At 52.5% G+C, this 9,650-nt stretch overlaps 2 non-coding genes across 2 annotated transcripts; one reads left to right on the top strand and one right to left on the bottom strand.

Annotated features, from left to right (window-relative positions):
- Positions 1-5,238: 5,238 nt before the first annotated feature.
- On the top strand, positions 5,239-5,309 carry TRNAG-GCC (transfer RNA glycine (anticodon GCC)). The gene has a single exon. It is a non-coding gene; the product is annotated as a tRNA-Gly (tRNA).
- A 541-nt stretch (positions 5,310-5,850) lies between these two features.
- Positions 5,851-5,924, bottom strand: TRNAN-GUU (transfer RNA asparagine (anticodon GUU)). The gene has a single exon. It is a non-coding gene; the product is annotated as a tRNA-Asn (tRNA).
- Positions 5,925-9,650: the final 3,726 nt, after the last annotated feature.

Below are 9,650 nucleotides of genomic sequence, written 5' to 3'. Positions count from 1 at the left end.
CGCGTTGGGAGCGCGTTAGGGACGCGAAAGAGGGCGCAGGGCGCAGAACTCTGCCCGTTTCTCCCCAGGATTTTGGGGAGGACAGGGAATCTGGCCAGGTCAGTGACTAGGCTTTCCCAGAAGGAAAGTCCAGTGACAGTGGCATGTTGTGAAACACAAGATTGCTGGTGGTCTGGAGGGTGCTTTCTGTCAGCCACTTCTCCCGGGAGCAGCCAGAGAGCAGGCTGATGTCGTGCTCTGTCAAGCACAACACTGGCCCCAAACCACTGTCCTTAGCAAAAGCAGAAACATTCATAGTTTCAGTCTCCTGCATCTGATTCCTGCCATCAGCATGTGAACGTTTGGCAGTCCAAGGCTTGCCATGCAAACTTTGTTCATAGGTGTCCCATGCGAATGCATGGGCCTCATCACTACTGTCTACGGCAGGGCTCTCTGCTCAGCCTATGTAAGTGAAGCATTGGTGGTTCAGTGGTAGAATTCTCGCCTGCCACGCGGGAGGCTCGGGTTCGATTCCCGGCCAATGCAAAGCGCCCTTCTTTTGGCTTTGCTTTAGAAGTCAGAGATATAGACTTGGTGGGGAAAAAAATGTCAAAGAGTGACCCCGACGTGATTTGAACACACAACCTTCTGATCTGGAGTCAGACGCGCTACCGTTGCGCCACGAGGTCCCTGTGCATGCAGTTCTCAGCCCCGGATCAAGAAATGCTTCTGTGCCTTTTATTGGCCCTCAGTACGCCTGTGGTTAAAGTAGAAGGCTTGGTGTCCCGTTTCCAGTCCTATTGGTGGAAATGACTAGAGGTGAAGAGATGAGAGAAGATAGAAATGTTGAGATAGAGCATGTCACGCAGGCAAAGCGAGAGCTCTAAGAGCAAAGCCAGACAGCTGTGTTTTAATTCAGGACTTGATGTCCCGTTTCCAGTCCTATTGGTGGAAATGACTAGAGGTGAAGAGATGAGAGAAGATAGAAATGTTGAGATAGAGCATGTCACGCAGGCAAAGCGAGAGCTCTAAGAGCAAAGCCAGACAGCTGTGTTTTAATTCAGGACTTGATGTAGGCAAAAGCATACGTCCCTGGGTGGGCTTGAACCACCAACCTTTCGGTTAACAGCCGAACGCGCTAGCCGATTGCACCACAGAGACCAACCACCGCAGTGAGTGTGTTGGGACTCAATATATGTTTTTACCTTTGTGCTCCTGCCTGCAGCTCTAAGGTCCTGGCATAAGACAGGTAGGCTTAGACTCCATTGTGACATGTCTTACTTCTCTTAGAAAAAGGTTCTGAGTTGCCAGGCAGCTTATCTTCTGCCGGGCACACTTTCCTTTGCAGGCTTTCAGGTTGTGAATCCAGCACTGCTTAGGTGTCCATGTCAGACATGAGCAGCTCATTGAGCCCCACTGTGTGTTTTTTGTGGAGATACAACTCTCAGACTAGAGGGAGCAGGCGGGAAGTGGGTGAGACTCACACAGGGTGGGTGGGGCAGTTAAAGGATGTTATCTAATAGTGTAATCGAGGAGTTGGGTTTTTTGTGCTCTACACTTTAACCAGCGATTCTTTCTAAAAGGAAATCCCAGGGCAGTACCCGCAATGAGTGGCATCCCCACACCCGAGGTTGCATTGTGGTAGCTGTTCCCTGAGCCCATAGCCCCTGTCCCCATGTCGCCCTTTCTCCTCGTGTAACTCACCCCAGGTTCGGTGGCTCTGATACTTGCTGCTTCTGCTGCGCGATCATCCCCATAATCTGGGCCTTTGTACGAAATGTCATGTAAGATGACTTTATTCAGCACGGCGTTTGTCATTTGCTTGGTTGTCCTGTCACTGTTGGATGTTTTCTTGCGCAGACTACTGTCTAATGGTGGGAAGGCCACGAGACACGTGACTTTTCTCTTTCCTTGTTAGCATAGTTTCCTGCCACTGTCTTGGTGTGCTGCCAGCCTGTGAGACACGTGTCTTGCCCATCTCAGCTCCACTGTGGCATGTTAGATATGTCTTTGAGCAGAGTCCCGGTCCCAAAGTTGCTGCCTTCTCTGCACTCTGGCTTGTAAGACTGCAGGCAAAGGCCCTCCCTGGCCCCTCAGCCAGATAGATACATTTACCTGCAGGGCTCAGCTTTGGTGAAAGATATTGGCGAGAGAGAGGAAAGGGGACGGCCCGTGGTGCACCCCCTATTTTGCATAGAACCACAGCCTCCTGGGAGGGCAGAGACATGAGGGTTCTCAGGGAAAGCCCTCCCAGGAGTGTTGAAGGGCAGGACGTGAAACACAGCAATCCCGGAATGGCCTGGTCTAAAATGCCTGTGCAATAGGCCTGGCCCTAGGCTTCCGGGGCTCTTCCTCGGCAGAGGCCCCAGTGGTATGAGCCCGACCAGCGCTGTGCCCGACCAGGGCTGTAGGGCGCGTTGGGAGCGCGTTAGGGACGCGAAAGAGGGCGCAGGGCGCAGAACTCTGCCCGTTTCTCCCCAGGATTTTGGGGAGGACAGGGAATCTGGCCAGGTCAGTGACTAGGCTTTCCCAGAAGGAAAGTCCAGTGACAGTGGCATGTTGTGAAACACAAGATTGCTGGTGGTCTGGAGGGTGCTTTCTGTCAGCCACTTCTCCCGGGAGCAGCCAGAGAGCAGTCTGATGTCGTGCTCTGTCAAGCACAACACTGGCCCCAAACCACTGTCCTTAGCAAAAGCAGAAACATTCATAGTTTCAGTCTCCTGCATCTGATTCCTGCCATCAGCATGTGAACGTTTGGCAGTCCAAGGCTTGCCATGCAAACTTTGTTCATAGGTGTCCCATGCGAATGCATGGGCCTCGTCACTACTGTCTACGGCAGGGCTCTCTGCTCAGGCTATGTAAGTGAAGCATTGGTGTTTCAGTGGTAGAATTCTCGCCTGCCACGCGGAAGGCCCGGGTTCGATTCCCAGCCAATGCAAAGCGCCCTTCTTTTGGCTTTGCTTTAGAAGTCAGAGATATAGACTTGGTGGGGGAAAAAATGTCAAAGAGTGACCCCGACGTGATTTGAACACACAACCTTCTGATCTGGAGTCAGACGCGCTACCGTTGCGCCACGAGGTCCCTGTGCATGCAGTTCTCAGCCCCGGATCAAGAAATGCTTCTGTGCCTTTTATTGGCCCTCAGTACGCCTGTGGTTAAAATAGAAGGCTTGGTGTCCCGTTTCCAGTCCTATTGGTGGAAATGACTAGAGGTGAAGAGATGAGAGAAGATAGAAATGTTGAGATAGAGCATGTCACGCAGGCAAAGCGAGAGCTCTAAGAGCAAAGCCAGACAGCTGTGTTTTAATTCAGGACTTGATGTCCCGTTTCCAGTCCTATTGGTGGAAATGACTAGAGGTGAAGAGATGAGAGAAGATAGAAATGTTGAGATAGAGCATGTCACGCAGGCAAAGCGAGAGCTCTAAGAGCAAAGCCAGACAGCTGTGTTTTAATTCAGGACTTGATGTAGGCAAAAGCATACGTCCCTGGGTGGGCTTGAACCACCAACCTTTCGGTTAACAGCCGAACGTGCTAACCGATTGCGCCACAGAGACCAACCACCGCAGTGAGCGTGTTGGGACTCAATATATGTTTTTACCTTTGTGCTCCTGCCTGCAGCTCTAAGGTCCTGGCATAAGACAGGTAGGCTTAGACTCCATTGTGACATGTCTTACTTCTCTTAGAAGAAGGTTCTGAGTTGCCAGGCAGCTTATCTTCTGCCGGGCACACTTTCCTTTGCAGGCTTTCAGGTTGTGAATCCAGCACTGCTTAGGTGTCCATGTCAGACATGAGCAGCTCATTGAGCCCCACTGTGTGTTTTTTGTGGAGATACAACTCTCAGACTAGAGGGAGCAGGCGGGAAGTGGGTGAGACTCACACAGGGTGGGTGGGGCAGTTAAAGGATGTTATCTAATAGTGTAATCGAGGAGTTGGGTTTTTTGTGCTCTACACTTTAACCAGCGATTCTTTCTAAAAGGAAATCCCAGGGCAGTACCCGCAATGAGTGGCATCCCCACACCCGAGGTTGCATTGTGGTAGCTGTTCCCTGAGCCCATAGCCCCTGTCCCCATGTCGCCCTTTCTCCTCGTGTAACTCACCCCAGGTTCGGTGGCTCTGATACTTGCTGCTTCTGCTGCGCGATCATCCCCATGATCTGGGCCTTTGTACGAAATGTCATGTAAGATGACTTTATTCAGCACGGCGTTTGTCATTTGCTTGGTTGTCCTGTCACTGTTGGATGTTTTCTTGCGCAGACTACTGTCTAATGGTGGGAAGGCCACGAGACACGTGACTTTTCTCTTTCCTTGTTAGCATAGTTTCCTGCCACTGTCTTGGTGTGCTGCCAGCCTGTGAGACACGTGTCTTGCCCATCTCAGCTCCACTGTGGCATGTTAGATATGTCTTTGAGCAGAGTCCCGGTCCCAGAGTTGCTGCCTTCTCTGCACTCTGGCTTGTAAGACTGCAGGCAAAGGCCCTCCCTGGCCCCTCAGCCAGATAGATACATTTACCTGCAGGGCTCAGCTTTGGTGAAAGATATTGGCGAGAGAGAGGAAAGGGGACGGCCCGTGGTGCACCCCCTATTTTGCATAGAACCACAGCCTCCTGGGAGGGCAGAGACATGAGGGTTCTCAGGGAAAGCCCTCCCAGGAGTGTTGAAGGGCAGGACGTGAAACACAGCAATCCCGGAATGGCCTGGTCTAAGATGCCTGTGCAATAGGCCTGGCCCTAGGCTTCCGGGGCTCTTCCTCGGCAGAGGCCCCAGTGGTATGAGCCCGACCAGCGCTGTGCCCGACCACGGCTGTAGGGCGCGTTGGGAGCGCGTTAGGGACGCGAAAGAGGGCGCAGGGCGCAGAACTCTGCCCGTTTCTCCCCAGGATTTTGGGGAGGACAGGGAATCTGGCCAGGTCAGTGACTAGGCTTTCCCAGAAGGAAAGTCCAGTGACAGTGGCATGTTGTGAAACACAAGATTGCTGGTGGTCTGGAGGGTGCTTTCTGTCAGCCACTTCTCCCGGGAGCAGCCAGAGAGCAGGCTGATGTCGTGCTCTGTCAAGCACAACACTGGCCCCAAACCACTGTCCTTAGCAAAAGCAGAAACATTCATAGTTTCAGTCTCCTGCATCTGATTCCTGCCATCAGCATGTGAACGTTTGGCAGTCCAAGGCTTGCCATGCAAACTTTGTTCATAGGTGTCCCATGCGAATGCATGAGCCTCGTCACTACTGTCTACGGCAGGGCTCTCTGCTCAGCCTATGTAAGTGAAGCATTGGTGGTTCAGTGGTAGAATTCTCGCCTGCCACGCGGGAGGCCCGGGTTCGATTCCCGGCCAATGCAAAGCGCCCTTCTTTTGGCTTTGCTTTAGAAGTCAGAGATATAGACTTGGTGGGGAAAAAAGTGTCAAAGAGTGACCCCGACGTGATTTGAACACGCAACCTTCTGATCTGGAGTCAGACGCGCTACCGTTGCGCCACGAGGTCCCTGTGCATGCAGTTCTCAGCCCCGGATCAAGAAATGCTTTTGTGCATTTTATTGGCCCTCAGTACGCCTGTGGTTAAAGTAGAAGGCTTGGTGGCCCGTTTCTAGTCCTATTGGTGGAAATGACTAGAGGTGAAGAGATGAGAGAAGATAGAAATGTTGAGATAGAGCATGTCACGCAGGCAAAGCGAGAGCTCTAAGAGCAAAGCCAGACAGCTGTGTTTTATTTCAGGACTTGATGTCCCGTTTCCAGTCCTATTGGTGGAAATGACTAGAGGTGAAGAGATGAGAGAAGATAGAAATGTTGAGATAGAGCATGTCACGCAGGCAAAGCGAGAGCTCTAAGAGCAAAGCCAGACAGCTGTGTTTTAATTCAGGACTTGATGTAGGCAAAAGCATACGTCCCTGGGTGGGCTTGAACCACCAACCTTTCGGTTAACAGCCGAACGCGCTAACCGATTGCGCCACAGAGACCAACCACCGCAGTGAGCGTGTTGGGACTCAATATATGTTTTTACCTTTGTGCTCCTGCCTGCAGCTCTAAGGTCCTGGCATAAGACAGGTAGGCTTAGACTCCATTGTGACATGTCTTACTTCACTTAGAAGAAGGTTCTGAGTTGCCAGGCAGCTTATCTTCTGCCGAGCACACTTTCCTTTGCAGGCTTTCAGGTTGTGAATCCAGCACTGCTTAGGTGTCCATGTCAGACATGAGCAGCTCATTGAGCCCCACTGTGTGTTTTTTGTGGAGATACAACTCTCAGACTAGAGGGAGCAGGCGGGAAGTGGGTGAGACTCACACAGGGTGGGTGGGGCAGTTAAAGGATGTTATCTAATAGTGTAATCGAGGAGTTGGTTTTTTTGTGCACTACACTTTAACCAGCGATTCTTTCTAAAAGGAAATCCCAGGGCAGTACCCGCAATGAGTGGCATCCCCACACCCGAGGTTGCATTGTGGTAGCTGTTCCCTGAGCCCATAGCCCCTGTCCCCATGTCGCCCTTTCTCCTCGTGTAACTCACCCCAGGTTCGGTGGCTCTGATACTTGCTGCTTCTGCTGCGCGATCATCCCCATGATCTGGGCCTTTGTACGAAATGTCATGTAAGATGACTTTATTCAGCACGGCGTTTGTCATTTGCTTGGTTGTCCTGTCACTGTTGGATGTTTTCTTGCGCAGACTACTGTCTAATGGTGGGAAGGCCACGAGACACGTGACTTTTCTCTTTCCTTGTTAGCATAGTTTCCTGCCACTGTCTTGGTGTGCTGCCAGCCTGTGAGACACGTGTCTTGCCCATCTCAGCTCCACTGTGGCATGTTAGATATGTCTTTGAGCAGAGTCCCGGTCCCAGAGCTGCTGCCTTCTCTGCACTCTGGCTTATAAGACTGCAGGCAAAGGCCCTCCCTGGCCCCTCAGCCAGATAGATACATTTACCTGCAGGGCTCAGCTTTGGTGAAAGATATTGGCGAGAGAGAGGAAAGGGGACGGCCCGTGGTGCACCCCCTATTTTGCATAGAACCATAGCCTCCTGGGAGGGCAGAGACATGAGGGTTCTCAGGGAAAGCCCTCCCAGGAGTGTTGAAGGGCAGGACGTGAAACACAGCAATCCCGGAATGGCCTGGTCTAAGATGCCTGTGCAATAGGCCTGGCCCTAGGCTTCCGGGGCTCTTCCTCGGCAGAGGCCCCAGTGGTATGAGCCCGACCAGGGCTGTGCCCGACCAGGGCTGTAGGGCGCGTTGGGAGCGCGTTAGGGACGCGAAAGAGGGCGCAGGGCGCAGAACTCTGCCCGTTTCTCCCCAGGATTTTGGGGAGGACAGGGAATCTGGCCAGGTCAGTGACTAGGCTTTCCCAGAAGGAAAGTCCAGTGACAGTGGCATGTTGTGAAACACAAGATTGCTGGTGGTCTGGAGGGTGCTTTCTGTCAGCCACTTCTCCCGGGAGCAGCCAGAGAGCAGGCTGATGTCGTGCTCTGACAAGCACAACACTGGCCCCAAACCACTGTCCTTAGCAAAAGCAGAAACATTCATAGTTTCAGTCTCCTGCATCTGATTCCTGCCATCAGCATGTGAACGTTTGGCAGTCCAAGGCTTGCCATGCAAACTTTGTTCATAGGTGTCCCATGCGAATGCATGGGCCTCATCACTACTGTCTACGGCAGGGCTCTCTGCTCAGCCTATGTAAGTGAAGCATTGGTGGTTCAGTGGCAGAATTCTCGCCTGCCACGCGGGAGGCCCGGGTTCGATTCCCGGCCAATGCAAAGCGCCCTTCTTTTGGCTTTGCTTTAGAAGTCAGAGATATAGACTTGGTGGGGAAAAAAATGTCAAAGAGTGACCCCGACGTGATTTGAACACGCAAACTTCTGATCTGGAGTCAGACGCGCTACCGTTGCGCCATGAGGTCCCTGTGCATGCAGTTCTCAGCCCCGGATCAAGAAATGCTTCTGTGCCTTTTATTGGCCCTCAGTACGCCTGTGGTTAAAGTAGAAGGCTTGGTGTCCCGTTTCCAGTCCTATTGGTGGAAATGACTAGAGGTGAAGAGATGAGAGAAGATAGAAATGTTGAGATAGAGCATGTCACGCAGGCAAAGCGAGAGCTCTAAGAGCAAAGCCAGACAGCTGTGTTTTAATTCAGGACTTGATGTAGGCAAAAGCATACGTCCCTGGGTGGGCTTGAACCACCAACCTTTTGGTTAACAGCCGAGCACGCTAACCGATTGCGCCACAGAGACCAACCACCGCAGTGAGCGTGTTGGGACTCAATATATGTTTTTACCTTTGTGCTCCTGCCTGCAGCTCTAAGGTCCTGGCATAAGACAGGTAGGCTTAGACTCCATTGTGACATGTCTTACTTCTCTTAGAAGAAGGTTCTGAGTTGCCAGGCAGCTTATCTTCTGCCGGGCACACTTTCCTTTGCAGGCTTTCAGGTTGTGAATCCAGCACTGCTTAGGTGTCCATGTCAGACATGAGCAGCTCATTGAGCCCCACTGTGTGTTTTTTGTGGAGATACAACTCTCAGACTAGAGGGAGCAGGCGGGAAGTGGGTGAGACTCACACAGGGTGGGTGGGGCAGTTAAAGGATGTTATCTAATAGTGTAATCGAGGAGTTGGTTTTTTTGTGCACTACACTTTATCCAGCGATTCTTTCTAAAAGGAAATCCCAGGGCAGTACCCGCAATGAGTGGCATCCCCACACCCGAGGTTGCATTGTGGTAGCTGTTCCCTGAGCCCATAGCCCCTGTCCCCATGTCGCCCTTTCTCCTCGTGTAACTCACCCCAGGTTCGGTGGCTCTGATACTTGCTGCTTCTGCTGCGCGATCATCCCCATGATCTGGGCCTTTGTACGAAATGTCATGTAAGATGACTTTATTCAGCACGGCGTTTGTCATTTGCTTGGTTGTCCTGTCACTGTTGGATGTTTTCTTGCGCAGACTACTGTCTAATGGTGGGAAGGCCACGAGACACGTGACTTTTCTCTTTCCTTGTTAGCATAGTTTCCTGCCACTGTCTTGGTGTGCTGCCAGCCTGTGACACACGTGTCTTGCCCATCTCAGCTCCACTGTGGCATGTTAGATATGTCTTTGAGCAGAGTCCCGGTCCCAGAGCTGCTGCCTTCTCTGCACTCTGGCTTATAAGACTGCAGGCAAAGGCCCTCCCTGGCCCCTCAGCCAGATAGATACATTTACCTGCAGGGCTCAGCTTTGGTGAAAGATATTGGCGAGAGAGAGGAAAGGGGACGGCCCGTGGTGCACCCCCTATTTTGCATAGAACCACAGCCTCCTGGGAGGGCAGAGACATGAGGGTTCTCAGGGAAAGCCCTCCCAGGAGTGTTGAAGGGCAGGACGTGAAACACAGCAATCCCGGAATGGCCTGGTCTAAGATGCCTGTGCAATAGGCCTGGCCCTAGGCTTCCGGGGCTCTTCCTCGGCAGAGGCCCCAGTGGTATGAGCCCGACCAGGGCTGTGCCCGACCAGGGCTGTAGGGCGCGTTGGGAGCGCGTTAGGGACGCGAAAGAGGGCGCAGGGCGCAGAACTCTGCCCGTTTCTCCCCAGGATTTTGGGGAGGACAGGGAATCTGGCCAGGTCAGTGACTAGGCTTTCCCAGAAGGAAAGTCCAGTGACAGTGGCATGTTGTGAAACACAAGATTGCTGGTGGTCTGGAGGGTGCTTTCTGTCAGCCACTTCTCCCGGGAGCAGCCAGAGAGCAGGCTG

This window comes from Pleurodeles waltl, chromosome 4_1 (assembly GCF_031143425.1).
Source record: "Pleurodeles waltl isolate 20211129_DDA chromosome 4_1, aPleWal1.hap1.20221129, whole genome shotgun sequence".
Taxonomy (NCBI): Eukaryota; Metazoa; Chordata; class Amphibia; order Caudata; family Salamandridae; genus Pleurodeles; species Pleurodeles waltl.
This window is presented reverse-complemented; position numbering and strand designations above follow the sequence as displayed.